We start from the raw sequence: 13,410 nt of genomic DNA on the forward strand, positions 1-13,410 counted from the left end.
TGCCCTGTGTCCTTCCTTCTCTGGTCTGGCCTCAAAAGTTCTTAGGGCCTGTGGGAGGCTTGCTGCCTCCACGCCCTCCAGCCCCTGGACCTCGTTCCCTAGGACTACTAGGGAATGTGGGATTTCTGTATTTTTCAGATTAAAAAAAAAGTGGGGATGGCCGGAAGTAGCAAGATCTAGAGGGGCGGGACCGGAAAGATAGCATGGAGGTAAGGCGTTTGCCTTTCATGCAGAAAGACGGTGGTTCGAATCCCGGCATCCCATATGGTCCCCCGTGCCTGCCAGGGGCGATTTCTTGAGCATAGAGCCAGGAGTAACCCCTGAGCGCTGTCGGTGTGACCCAAAAACAAAACAAACAAACAAACAAACAAAAAGATCTAGAGGGGCAAAAGGGAGAGCAGTGGAATAGATGCAGTTCTCTTCCTGGTCTGCTGGTTCTCCTATCCCAGTGTTTTTCAACCTTTTTATGCAAAGGCACACTTTTTTCATGAAAAAAAAAATCACGAGGCACATCATTATTAGAAATGTTAAGCGGGGCCGGAGAGATAGCATGGAGGTAACGTGTTTGCCTTGCATGCATGGTTCGAATCCTGGCATCCCATATGGTTCCCTGAGCCTGCCAGGAGCAATTTCTGAGCATAGAGCCAGGAGTAACCCCTGAGCACTGCTGGGTGTGACCCCCCCCAAAAAAAAGAAAAAGTTAAGGGCTGGAGAGATAGTATGGAGGCAGGGTGTTTGCCTTGCATGCAGAAGGACGGTGGTTTGAATCCTGATATCCCCTATGGTCCTCCCTTTAGCCTGCCAGGAACAATTTCTGAGCGTAGAGCCAGGAGTAACCCTTGAGTGCCGCCAGATGTGACCCAAAAACCAAAAAAAATAAAATGTTAAAAAGGGCCATGGAGATGGGGCCAGCGAGGTGGTAAGGTGTCTGCCTTGCAAGCGCTAGCCAAGGAAAGAACCATGGTTCGATCCCCTGGCGTCCCATATGGTCCCCCCAAACCAGGGGCAATTTCTGAGTGCTTAGCCAGGAGTAACCCCTGAGCATCAAATGACTGTGGCCCGGAAAACCAAAAAAAAAAAAAAAAAAGTGCCGTAGAGATAGCATGGAGGTAGGGCGTTTGCCTTCCATGCAGAAAGACGGTGGTTCGAATCCCAGCATCACATATGGTCTCCTGAGCCTGCCAGAAGTGATTTTCTGAGCATAGAGCCAGAAGTAACCCCTGAGCACTGCCAGGTGTGGCCCAAAAACAAAAACAAAAAAAGTGGGGCCGGTGAGGTGGCGCTAGAGGTAAGGTGTCTGCCTTGCAAGTGCTAGCCAAGGAAGGACTGCAGTTCGATCCCATGGCATCCCATATGGTCCCCCCAAGCCAGGGGCAATTTCTGAGCACTTAGCCAGGAATAATCCCTGAGCCTCAAATGGGTGTGGTCCAAAATACAAAAAAAAAAAAGTTAAAATTTAACTTTTGACAATATAAAGTAATTTATATAAAGTAATTTAACTATTGACCATATAAAGTAATTCTCTTGAGTAGGAATCAAATAAACACAAAGAAATCATTTTATAATTACTTTAATATGGGGCCGGGAAGGTGGTGCTAGAGGTAAGGTAGGTAAGGTAAGGTAGACACCTTTGCAAACGCTAACATAGGACAGACCATGGTTTGATCCCCCGGCGTCCCATATGGTCCCCCAAGCCAGGAGCAATTTCTGAGCGCATAGCCAGGAGCAGGGGTCCTCAAACATTTTAAACAGGGGGCCAGTTCACTGTCCCTCAGACCATTGGAGGGTATGACTATAGTAAAAACAAAACTTATGAACGAACTCTTTTTTTTTTTTTTTTTTTTTTTTTTTTGGTTTTTGGGCCACACCCGGTAACGCTCAGGGGTTACTCCTGGCTATGCGCTCAGAAGTTGCTCCTGGCTTGGGGGACCATATGGGACACCGGGGGATCGAACCTCGGTCCGTTCAAGGCTAGCGCAGGCAAGGCAGGCACCTTACCTTTAGCGCCACCGCCTGGCCCCATGAACGAATTCTTATGCAATGAAGAAACAAAACAGATACAAATACAATATGTGGCCCGAGAGCCATAATTTGAGGACCACTGGGAGTAACCCCTGAGTGTCAAACGGGTGTGGCCCAAAAACCAAAAAAAAAAAGATTACTTTAATATGAAATAAATCATTAGAATTAGGGCCCAGAGAAATAGCACAGTGGCGTTTGCCTTGCAAGCAGCCAAACCAGGACCTAAGGTGGTTGGTTCAAATCCCGGTGTCTCATATGGTCCCCTGTGCCTGCCAGGAGCTATTTCTGAGCAGACAGCCAGGAGTAACTCCTGAGCACCACCAGGTGTGGCCCAAAAACCAAAACCAAAACCAAACAAAACAAAACAAATCATTAGAATCAAATGACTGATCTATTTGTGAAGCCACATGTTATGGGTGAAATTGGAATTTTGCCCACGGCACACCAGAAAATATTTCATGGCACAATGGTTGAAAAACATTGATCTAGGGGCCGGAGAGATAGCATGGAGGTAAGGCATTTGCCTTTCATGCAGGAGGTCATCGGTTCGAATCCCGGCGTCCCATATGGTTCCCCCGTGCCTGCCAGGAACAATTTCTGAGCCTGGAGCCAGGAATAATCCCTGAGCACTGCCGGGTGTGACCCAAAAACAAAAACAAAAACAAAAACAAAAAAAAAAAAGAAAAACATTGATCTGGGCCCGGAGAGATAGCACAGCGGCGTTTGCCTTGCAAGCAGCCGATCCAGGACCAAAGGTGGTTAGTTCGAATCCCGGTGTCCCATATGGTCCCCCGTGCCTGCCAGGAGCTATTTCTGAGCAGACAGCCAGGAGGAACCCCTGAGCAACGCTGGGTGTGGCCCAAAAACCAAAAGAAAAAAGAAAAAAAAAAAAAGAAAAAAAAAGAAAAACATTGATCTACAGGGCCATCGCATGGACATCCAAGGAAGACAGAAATTGAATGTGTTTAAAGAAAAACACTTTCACAAGTTAGGGATGTGAAGTGAATGCTTTGTTGAGCAATTCGTTTTCTGTCCACATTTCCCAAACTCAGTAAGCTGCATCCCTTTCGGCACCATTCAGACTAAAACCCAGTCTTTGTTTCTCAGCATGGCACTGAGAAAAAAAGGTGCCAACAGCCAGTTGAGCCCAGGACATTGTAGGAAAAGTGCTGCAGGGTTCTTTCCTATTGGATTATACACTCAGATTTGGCAGGTGGAGTAAAGTTCTTCCGTCTCTGTGGCAGAGCAAAGAGGTAGACAAGTTCCATAAGGTTTCCCCGCTGTACACAACTCAGCACAAGGGAGGATCCCCAGGATTCCTGACCTGGCATGAGGAGGCATTTCCGACAGATCAGGGGTCTACAGAATTCTTGGGGAATCTGAATCATTTACAGAACCTAGAGAGGCAACAAGTGATGTGGGTCACATAGGACGAAAACACGGCAGTTCAGCACGCATGGGCACACTGTTGTCTCAGAAGTTCAGAGCTGGCCATCACAGCAGCAAAAGTGGATGCCTACAGCTCTGTCCTCAAACAGAGCACTCAGAAGATCTTCACCCCTCACAAGTGGGGCAGAGTCTTGGCTCTCCTCCACCCCAATACCTCCTTAACAGAGGCACCGGGTTTCCTGGAAGACATAAACAGGTGGAATAGATGTGACGAGATTGCCAGTCAGGTGCTTTCTGCCGCATGGGACACTTCTTGGCTCTTTTAGGCTGGGAAACTAAAAAGACATAAGAAAAGGAAGGCCTGGATTGTCTGGCAGTGTATCACAGGGCTATTTCCATCCTTCCTCAAAGAAGATAGTCAGTCTTCCTCTATCTTGGACCTGGGGCTTTAGGACACCAGCCGGGAGATCGTTGTTGTCAGGTTCCAAGGCCATGAAATTAAAGTCTCTCCCCTAGCAAATGCGGGCAGTTCCCAAGGAAGTATCTCATGGGAAACTAGCAGAGACTTGAGCCAATTATGGAATGTCCTGCTTCACATGCATGTGGCTGGGCCTGGCAGGTTCTCCTGTACCCTAGTGCAGTTATCAGACCTGAGGGCCTCCCAGCTCTCTGCACATGGTTGCAGATTGGGGCAACAATATGCAAGAGAGACTAAATTACTTACTTCAGGAGAATGAGGGACTTTGGGACATGTGCAGCCTGGGTTGCTTCCCTGATTCTAGGCTCCTTTGGCTTTATTGCCCATGTTTCACAAAACCCTTGGGTTGTGAAGCCAACTTTGGGCCTTGACCGTGGACCACTTGTGGAGCAGTCACAAGGGGCAGATGTGCATAAGGCATGTTAGCTAAGAAGCAGGAGGTGCCTGGCCCCTTTTTCTTCGGGGAGACTCTTATGCGGAAACTACGGCATGCAGTGGCACCTTTCGCATCAACCAGGTCTAAAGAAGAGAAACATAGCCTGCCCTCACAGGACACCAACCACCCCATGCATTAACGCTGTCAAGAAATGACCTTCAGTGGTCAGATACTAGCACCTAAGTGCAGAGAACAGGGATGGGTTAGCCCATGTGCACCCAAAGACACCAGAGGACAACACTCAGCGCTCTTGTTCTGGGAGGATATTTTCTTACTCCTTGCCTTTCAAGAAGCACTTATTTTCTAGGGGATTTCTTTCTTTTTCTTTTTCTTTACTCATTAAACTTTGTATTAATGGGTCTCCAAATATTGTGAAGATTTTTGGTCAAGTTGTTTCCATTAAAAAGTATTGATTCTGAGGCCGGAGAGATAACATGGATGTAAGGTGTTTGCCTTGCATGCAGAAGGACAGTGGTTCAAATCCTGACATCCTATATGGTCCCCTGATCCTGCCAGGAGCGATTTCTGAGCATAGAGCCAGGAGGAACCCCTGAGCGCTGCCGGGTGTGACCCAAAATCAAAAACAAAAAAAAAAAAGTATTGATTATTGTTGAGTTAAATAATTAAAGATGGGGCTGGATGGTGGTGGATTTCTCTCCGTGCCATCCCAGTCCACGTGGCTCTGCAACCTCCATGCAGTTGGCGAGTCCCAGGCCCAGGTGAAATCACTCACTCACAGTCAGGCGTCAGGAAGCAACAACTTTATTCAAGCCCTAGCCACCACGTGTGTGTGGCCTATTCATAACCTTTCAAGCACAGCAATATTTAGCTAGCCCTGCATCTTATCTTCTGTTAGCCATCTTCCCTTTGGGTTCCATGCTGGTCAAAGACCAGAACACAGAAACCCAGAAGCCAGAGCGCACAGCAGCGCAAAAAGGGCAAGGAGCCAAAAGGGCAAAAAGCCAAAAGGGCCGAATTCCCTTGGTCCAAGCCTTATCTAACATTTCCAAGACCCCTCCCAGGAATGGGAGGGTCTCGCAGGTAAGGTTACACCTACTATCCGGTTCCCAAGACCCCTCCCAGAAATGGGTGGGTTTCAGGTCGCTACACGTAAATCCAGGGTGGAGTAACATTTCCCCCTTCTTTAAAATATAAAGAGAGCCTTTTGTAATTTTGACTCTACCTTTAGCCAAAGGTGGGTTAATATTTTCATGCAGCAACGTAATAAAGTGAAAATTAATATACCAGCCCTTTTCAAAAATATATTTTTGCAAAATATACTTTACACCTGTAACCTAAAACTTTATTAATGCTTTTTTACCAAGCACTATTTCGGAACTTTTATGTTCCTATACTTTTAAATTATATTGGGGGAACTTTATTGTTCCTATACCTTTTTTATACACAAGTACTGCAGCATACATGCATAACATACATTTTAAAAACAGGCTAAGTACATTAAAATACACAGTAAAACATTTTGCAATTGAAAATATTAACTATGAAAGACAACAAAACACATTTAAATTATAAAGAAAATGACTAAGACAAAGATGCAGGTGGTTAGAAATTAGATGTTAAACTGTATTACCTCCCTTTTATTTTTATTTTTTAACCACTAACTAACTAAAACTTATCCCATTACCAACTATGAGTAAACTATAAGATTACCTGCTAAGTCCCTACACCTAAAATTATAGTTTAAATGATTAATTTGTTTCACGCTGATCTCACCACGTTGATTTTACCACGTGGCTTTTGTAAACTTTTAAAGTTCAGATGTTGGTTTGTCCCACGCTGATCTTACCACGTGGCTTTTTTTCATAGTTTCAGGCCCCGTAGACGGTTCTGTTGACCATGAGGTTGCAGGTTTCGCTGCCCGCTGCCGGTTCGCTGGAGGGTGGATTCCAGGTTTTTCGCTTTTGGAGCAGAGTTGAGCCGAGCCGAGCCGAGGCGTTTCTGCTTCTGGGCCGATAGGAGCTTTTTGCCGCTTTTCCCCCTAAGGGCTGCAGTTTTGGAAGCACCACAGCCACTGCAGCTTTTTGGCCACAGCTTTACAGGGCGCTTTTGGATGGTCAGATTTTCAAGTGATTTAAACTAAAAGTTCAGTTCGAAATTTCCAAAGTTGAAATCCAAATTTAAGCCGCAGGTCATTTTCAGAAAAATCAGTCCACTTTAAATACAGTCTTTTTTCTCCTCCGTTTCCAATTTAAGCTTTTAATCAGTTTTTGTACAGGCCGAGGTTTTTGTTTCTTGTAACAAAGTTTCAGTTCTGGGCCTGGGCCTAGGCTGGAGGTGATGCAAGCTTTCATCTCCCTCCTTTTAGTTGCCCTTTTGCCCCTAGAAGGGGTTGCGGCCATCTTTGAACATGGCTCCACGTGGCCATACACTTTGGGCTGACTGCATGTGAACAGAGCGAAAATCAAACAGAAGAGCAGAAATCTTACCATATTTGCTGTTTTCTTGGGTCCAGGATTCAGGTCCCTGTTCGGGCGCCAGATGTTGAGTTAAATAATTAAAGATGGGGCTGGATGGTGGTGGATTTCTCTCCGTGCCATCCCAGTCCACGTGGCTCTGCAACCTCCATGCAGCTGGCGAGTCCCAGGCCCAGGTGAAATCACTCACTCACAGTCAGGCGTCAGGAAGCAACAACTTTATTCAAGCCCTAGCCACCACGTGTGTGTGGCCTATTCATAACCTTTCAAGCACAGCAATATTTAGCTAGCCCTGCATCTTATCTTCTGTTAGCCATCTTCCCTTTGGGTTCCATGCTGGTCAAAGACCAGAACACAGAAACCCAGAAGCCAGAGCGCACAGCAGCGCAAAAAGGGCAAGGAGCCAAAAGGGCAAAAAGCCAAAAGGGCCGAATTCCCTTGGTCCAAGCCTTATCTAACATTTCCAAGACCCCTCCCAGGAATGGGAGGGTCTCGCAGGTAAGGTTACACCTACTATCCGGTTCCCAAGACCCCTCCCAGAAATGGGTGGGTTTCAGGTCGCTACACGTAAATCCAGGGTGGAGTAACAGATTATAATAGTTAACTAATAACTTAAAACTGCCACGCACACACACAAAAACAAATGGTCCACAAAACATTTTCCTTTCCTTCTGAAGGTTTTTTTTTTTTTTTTTTTGGTTTTTGGGCCACACCCGGTAACGCTCAGGGGTTACTCCTGGCTATGTGCTCAGAAGTTGCTCCTGGCTTGGGGGACCATATGGGACACCGGGGGATCGAACCGCGGTCCGTCCAAGGCTAGCGCAGGCAAGGCAGGCACCTTACCTTTAGCGCCACCGCCCGGCCCCAATAATATATACATGAGTGAAATTAGAGTATTTATGTTATTCCTTCTGAAGGTTTTACGGTGCATTGTTATTAACCAGTCCTTTACTATTAAACTTAAATGGCCAATTGAGTCAAACAGTTCTGAGGCCGTTCTTCCACCAATGATTAAGACTGGGATGGCAGGTACTGGGGATAATATTCATTTAGCCTCTGCCTTCTGGGCTGACTTTGTAACCTTGCCAGCTCCAGCTGCCTTCTTGTCCACTGCTTTGATGACACCCACAGCAACAGTCTGTCTCATGTCACGAACAGCAAAACAACCCAGGGGAGGGTAGTCAGAGAAGCTGTCAACACACGTGGGCTTGCCAGGCACCAAATCAACAATGGCAGCATCACCAGACTTCAGGAATTTAGAGCCATCTTCCAGCGTTTTCCCAGAACGACGATGAATCTTCTCCTTCAGCTCAGCGAACTTGCAAGCAATCCAGCACAGGTGCATAGCCACTGATTTGACCTAGATGGTTCAGGATAATCCCCTGAGCAGTGAAGCCTGCTGCTTCCACTGGAGGGTCATTTTTGCTATCACCAGCCACATTGCAACGACGAACATCTTCAACCGATATGTTCTTTTTTTTTGACCCCCCCCCCAACAGATATGTTCTTGACACTGAAACCCACGTTGTCCCCAGGAAGAGCTTCATTAAGAGCTTCATGGTGCATTTCAACAGACTTAACTTCAGTTGTAACATTGACTGGAGCAAATGTGACCACCATGCCAGGTTTGAGAACACCAGTCTCAACTCGGCCCACAGGGACAGTACCAATATCTCCAATCTTGCACACATCCTGGAGAAGCAGGCACCGGGGTTTGTAAGTTGGATGAGTGGGTGGCAGGATGCAATCCAGGGCTTCAAGCACCGTGGTCCACTGGCACCACCATCTTTACGGGTGACTTTCCATCCTTTGAACCATGGCAGGTTAGCACTTGGCTCCAGCACATTGTCACCGTTCCAACCAGAAATTGGCACAAAGGCTACGGTATCTGGGTTTTCTTAATGTAGGTGCTAACTTCCTTAACAATTTCCTCGTATCTCTTCTGGCTGTAGGGTGGCTCGGTGGAATCCATTTTGTTAACACCAACAATAAGCTGCTTCATACGTAATGTGTAAGCCAGAAGGGCATGCTCGAGGGTCTGCCCATTCTTGGAGATACCAGCCTCAAATTCACCAAAGCCAACAGCAACAATCAGGACAGCACAGTCAGCCTGAGAGGTGCCTGTAAGCATGTTTTTGATGAAGTCTCTTTGTCCTGGCGCATCAATGATGGTCACATAATACTTTCTGGTCTCAAACTTCCACAGGGAGATATCAATGCTGATACCATTTTCATGCTCAGCTTTCAGCTTATCCAAGACCCAGGCATACTTGAAGGAGCCCTTTCCCATCTCGGCGGCCTCCTCGAATTTCTCAATGGTTCTCTTGTCGACACCTGTGTTCTGGTGGCTAACCCGTTGCGAATCTAGGGGATTTCTTGGCCAACATGTTCTGGATCCAAAACTGCAGGAAACACTATTCATTAGGCCAAAGAGGAGAGATCACAGAAGGACTCTGACCAAGAACTTGCTGCTGAGGAGTTCTGGCTGGGCATCTAGTGCGCCCAGACCATCTATAGCAGTGTTTTTCCTTTTCCTTTTTTTTTTTTTTTTTTTTTTTGGAGGGGGGAGTCACACCTGGCAGCGCTCAGGGGTTACTCCTGGCTCTACACTCAGAAATTGCTCCTGGCAGGGTCGGGGGACCATATGGAATGCTGGGATTCGAACCACTATCCTTCCACATCCAAGGCAAACGCCCTACTGCTGTGCTATCTCTCTGGCCCCTGGGAGCGATTTCTGAGTGTAGAGCCAGGAGTAACCCCTGAGTGTTGCCAGATGTGACCCAAAAATGAAAAAAAAAAAGAGGTGGGGGGCCCGGAGAGATAGTACAGCAGCGTTTGCCTTGCAAGTAGCCGATCCAGGACCAAAGGTGATTGGTTCGAATCCCGGTGTCCCATATGGTCCCCCATGCCTGCCAGGAGCTATTTCTGAGCAGACAGCCAGGAGTCACTCCTGAACACGGCCGGGTGTGGCCCAAAAACAAAACAAAACAAAACAAAAAAGATGAAAGAAATTGTAATTTTTCCCAAGGCACATCAGAAAATATCTCTTGGCACAGTGGTTGAAAATGCTGTCCTACCCTATGTCCTTATTCGAAATGCAAATGAAGTCATTGCTAACTATCAATTATTTATAAAGATATCAAAACAGGGCTGGAGACAGAATACAGCTTGCCTTAAGGGCTGACTTGGAGCCAGAGCAATATAGCACAGCGGGTGAAGCTTTTTTTTTTTTTTTTGAGGCACACCCTGGGTTGAACCCCTGGCATCCCATCTGGTCCCCAGAGCCTGCTAAGAGTACTTCCTCAGCACCACCAGGTGTGGTCCCCAAACCCAACAAAAAGGTGGCTGACTTTTCTCCTCCCAATGCTTGGAGCCCCTACACCGCATGGAGCCAGTCCAGAGAAAGCACAGTACCACACACCCTTATCAAATTCTTCACTCCGCAAATCAAACTATTGTCCCTGAAATCAAACTCTATCCCCCATTCCCGCCTCCCGCAGTTGAGTTGGGAGTGGAACTGAACGAAGTCCATCAGCTCCAACTGCCAGTGTTGGGCCTTAGAGATCGCACAGCGGGAGGGCATTTGCCTGCAAGCAGCTGAACCCAGGACTTAAGATTTTGAGGGGCCCGGAGAGATAGCACAGTGGTGTTTGCCTTGCAAGCAGCCGATCCAGGACCAAAGGTGGTTGGTTCGAATCCCGGTGTCCCATATGGTCCCCCGTGCCTGCCAGGAGGTATTTCTGAGCAGACAGCCAGGAGTAACCCCTGAGCACCGCCGGGTGTGGCCCAAAAACAAACAAACAAACAAACAAAAAGATGGTGTTTGAATCCCGGTATCCCATATGGTTCCCGAGCCTGGCAGGAGCGACTTCTGAGCGTAGAGCCAGAAGTTTGGAACCCCTGAGCATTGGCGGGTGATATTCAAAAAACCAAAAAGGAAAAAAAGCCCAGTGTGCTTCAGGTACTAAAAACTGAAGTAAGGGAAGCCTGGAGTACTAACTGTCGGATTAGTCATTAGTCCAAAAAAACTAGGTAAAAACTTGGTTGACAGCAACAAAAATTCAACCCTGGGAAGGTTCTATGAATCTGCAGTAGCATCTTTCCAATAGCCATCTGCATCCTGAGAAAAAGAGCGACAAGAGACCCTTGTATTTCAATAAGTCCCCGGAACTAAGTATGCACATAGGTGCAACACCATTGTGAAGTAACGTATACAAGGAACACTTTTATCAAATTCTTTCTTTAGACACTGTAAATAAAGGGAGGTGCACCGTTCCCGGAGGTACTGCAATACCGGGTCGATGCGCGGAGCGGACGGAGCTAGCTCCTCTTCCGACTCCCAGCTCCAAAAATCCATTTAATATATTGTCCTCGGATAGAGGACGTATCAGATATTAAACTGATAAGAACAGATACTACACTTGATCTTAGCCAAAAGGCCGAGAAGCGATGCTCACTCACTGTCCCGCGCCCCGGCCCTGCCCGCGCCGCCCCGGTTCAGCTCACGGTGAGCCGCCTGCGCCTTTGCCCCCACCGCCCCGACCCGCCGCCCCTCGCGCTCCTCCCGCACCGCCCCCCGCGCTCCTCCCGCACCGCCCCCCGCCATCCTCCGGCCTCCGAGTCCCGAGCGCGGAACCGGCCACGCTCGCGTCCAGGCCCCCCCGGCGCGGCCCGTTAATTTGCATGCCCCGCCCGTCAGAGGGCGTGGCTAGGCGGGAGGCGGGAAGCGTTTCCTCCCACCAGGGCCCTCACGGCTCTCGGGAACACTCAGAGACACAGCACCCAGCATGTGTCGGCCCCCCCGTAGCCTGGATCGCTTTTCCCGGCCCCTCGCCTGTTAGGGGCTGGTCCCCGAAAGACCACACAAAGCAAGAGCTGTCTATCGAAGGGTTTTATTCAGCACAGGTCAAGCAAAGGGTCGGGACAGGGCCGGCTCCACAGGCAGAGAATAGATCAGTGCCTTTTTATACCCTCCAGTGGTCCTCAAACTATGGCCCGCGGGCCACATATTGTATTTGTATCTGTTTTGTTTCTTCATTGCAAAATAAGATATATGCAGTGTGCATAAGAATTCGTTCATGGGGCTGGAGAGATAGCATGGAGGTAAAGCGTTTGCCTTTCATGCAAGAGGTCATCGGTTCGAATCCCAGCGTCCCATATGGTCCCCTGTGCCTGCCAGGAGCAATTTCTGAGCATGGAGCCAGGAGTAACCCCTGAGCACTGCTGGGTGTGACCCAAAAACCACAAAAAAAAAAAAAAAAAAAAAGAATTCGTTCATGGGGCCGGAGAGATAGCATGGAGGTAAGGCGTTTGCCTTTCATGCAGAAGGTCATTGGTTCGAATCCCGGCGTCCCATATGGTCCCCCGTGCCTGCCAGGAGCAATTTCTGAGCATGAAGCCAGGAGTAACCCCTGAGCACTGCCGGGTGTGACCCAAAAACCAAAAAAAAAAAAAAAAAAAAAAAGAATTCGTTCATAAGCTTTGTTTTTACCATAGTCAGACCCTCCAATGGTCTGAGGGACAGTGAACTGGCCCCCTGTTTAAAAAGTTTGAGGACCCCTGCAACACATCAGAGCTCAAGAGTACTGGGGGCATCAGATGCTTTCTTGGTTGCCCCATTTGGAAGAAGTCTATTTTTGAAATTTGTGGCGCGGTCAAATCCACCTTTGTTATTCTTTTTCTAAGAATTGACAGGTGGGTGGGGATCTCTCTCTTCAAATGCAAAAGAAGCCGACTTTAGGCAGACCGATGATGGGTGCTGCAGGTGCTGCAATTGGTCTGAGGTCCGGGCCCTCAAATTATGGCCCATCGTTCAGTTCCCAATCGAAATACCGGTAAGTTTGCTGCTTTAACGTTACTTGTCCTTCATTTTAAATATTGTAGTCGTTCCCATTTTAGAGTTTCACTTCGAAATAAGATATGTGCAAAAAAAAATAAGATATGTGCATTGTGCATAGAAATTTGTTCATCTGGGGGCGGAGAGATAGCATGGAGGTAAGGCGTTTGCCTTGCATGCAGAAGGTCGGTGGTTTGAATCTCGGCATCCCATATGGTCCCCTGAGCCTGCCAGGAGTGATTTCTGAGCATAGAGCCAGGAGTAACTTCTTTTTTTTTTTTTTTTTTTTTTTTTTTTTGGTTTTTGGGTCACACCCGGCAGTGCTCAGGGGTTACTCCTGACTCCATGCTCAGAAATTGCTCCTGGCAGGCACGGGGGACCATATGGGACGGGATTCGAACCGATGACCTTCTGCATGAAAGGCAAACGCCTTACCTCCATGCTATCTCTTTGGCCCCAAGGAATAACTTTTGAGTGCTGCTAGGTGTGACCCAAAACCAAAAAAAAAAAAAAAAAAAAAATAGAGGAGGAGGAGGAGAAGAAGAAGAAGAAGAAGAAGAAGAAGAAGAAGAAGAAGAAGAAGAAGAAGAAGAAGAAGAAGAGAAGAAGAAGAAGAGGCCCGGAGAGATAGCACAGCGGTGTTTGACTTGCAAACAGCCGATCCAGGACCAAAGGTGTTGGTTTGAATCCCGGTGTCCGGTGTCCCATATGGTCCCCCATGCCTGCCAGGAGCTATTTCTGAGCAGACAGCCAGGAGTAACCCCTGAGCAATGCTGGGTGTGGCCCAAAAACCAAAAAAAAAAAAAAAAAAAGA

The 13,410-nt window shown here is 47.7% G+C and overlaps 1 non-coding gene and 1 pseudogene across 1 annotated transcript; both read right to left on the reverse strand.

Annotated features, from left to right (window-relative positions):
- Window positions 1-7,805: 7,805 nt before the first annotated feature.
- Window positions 7,806-12,569, reverse strand: LOC126000924 (elongation factor 1-alpha 1-like; annotated as a pseudogene).
- LOC126033663 (U2 spliceosomal RNA) lies at window positions 11,021-11,211 on the reverse strand. Its single transcript, XR_007504481.1, has one exon. It is a non-coding gene; the product is annotated as a U2 spliceosomal RNA (small nuclear RNA).
- Window positions 12,570-13,410: the final 841 nt, after the last annotated feature.

The sequence above is a fragment of the Suncus etruscus genome, chromosome 1 (genome assembly GCF_024139225.1).
Source record: "Suncus etruscus isolate mSunEtr1 chromosome 1, mSunEtr1.pri.cur, whole genome shotgun sequence".
NCBI lineage: Eukaryota > Metazoa > Chordata > Mammalia > Eulipotyphla > Soricidae > Suncus > Suncus etruscus.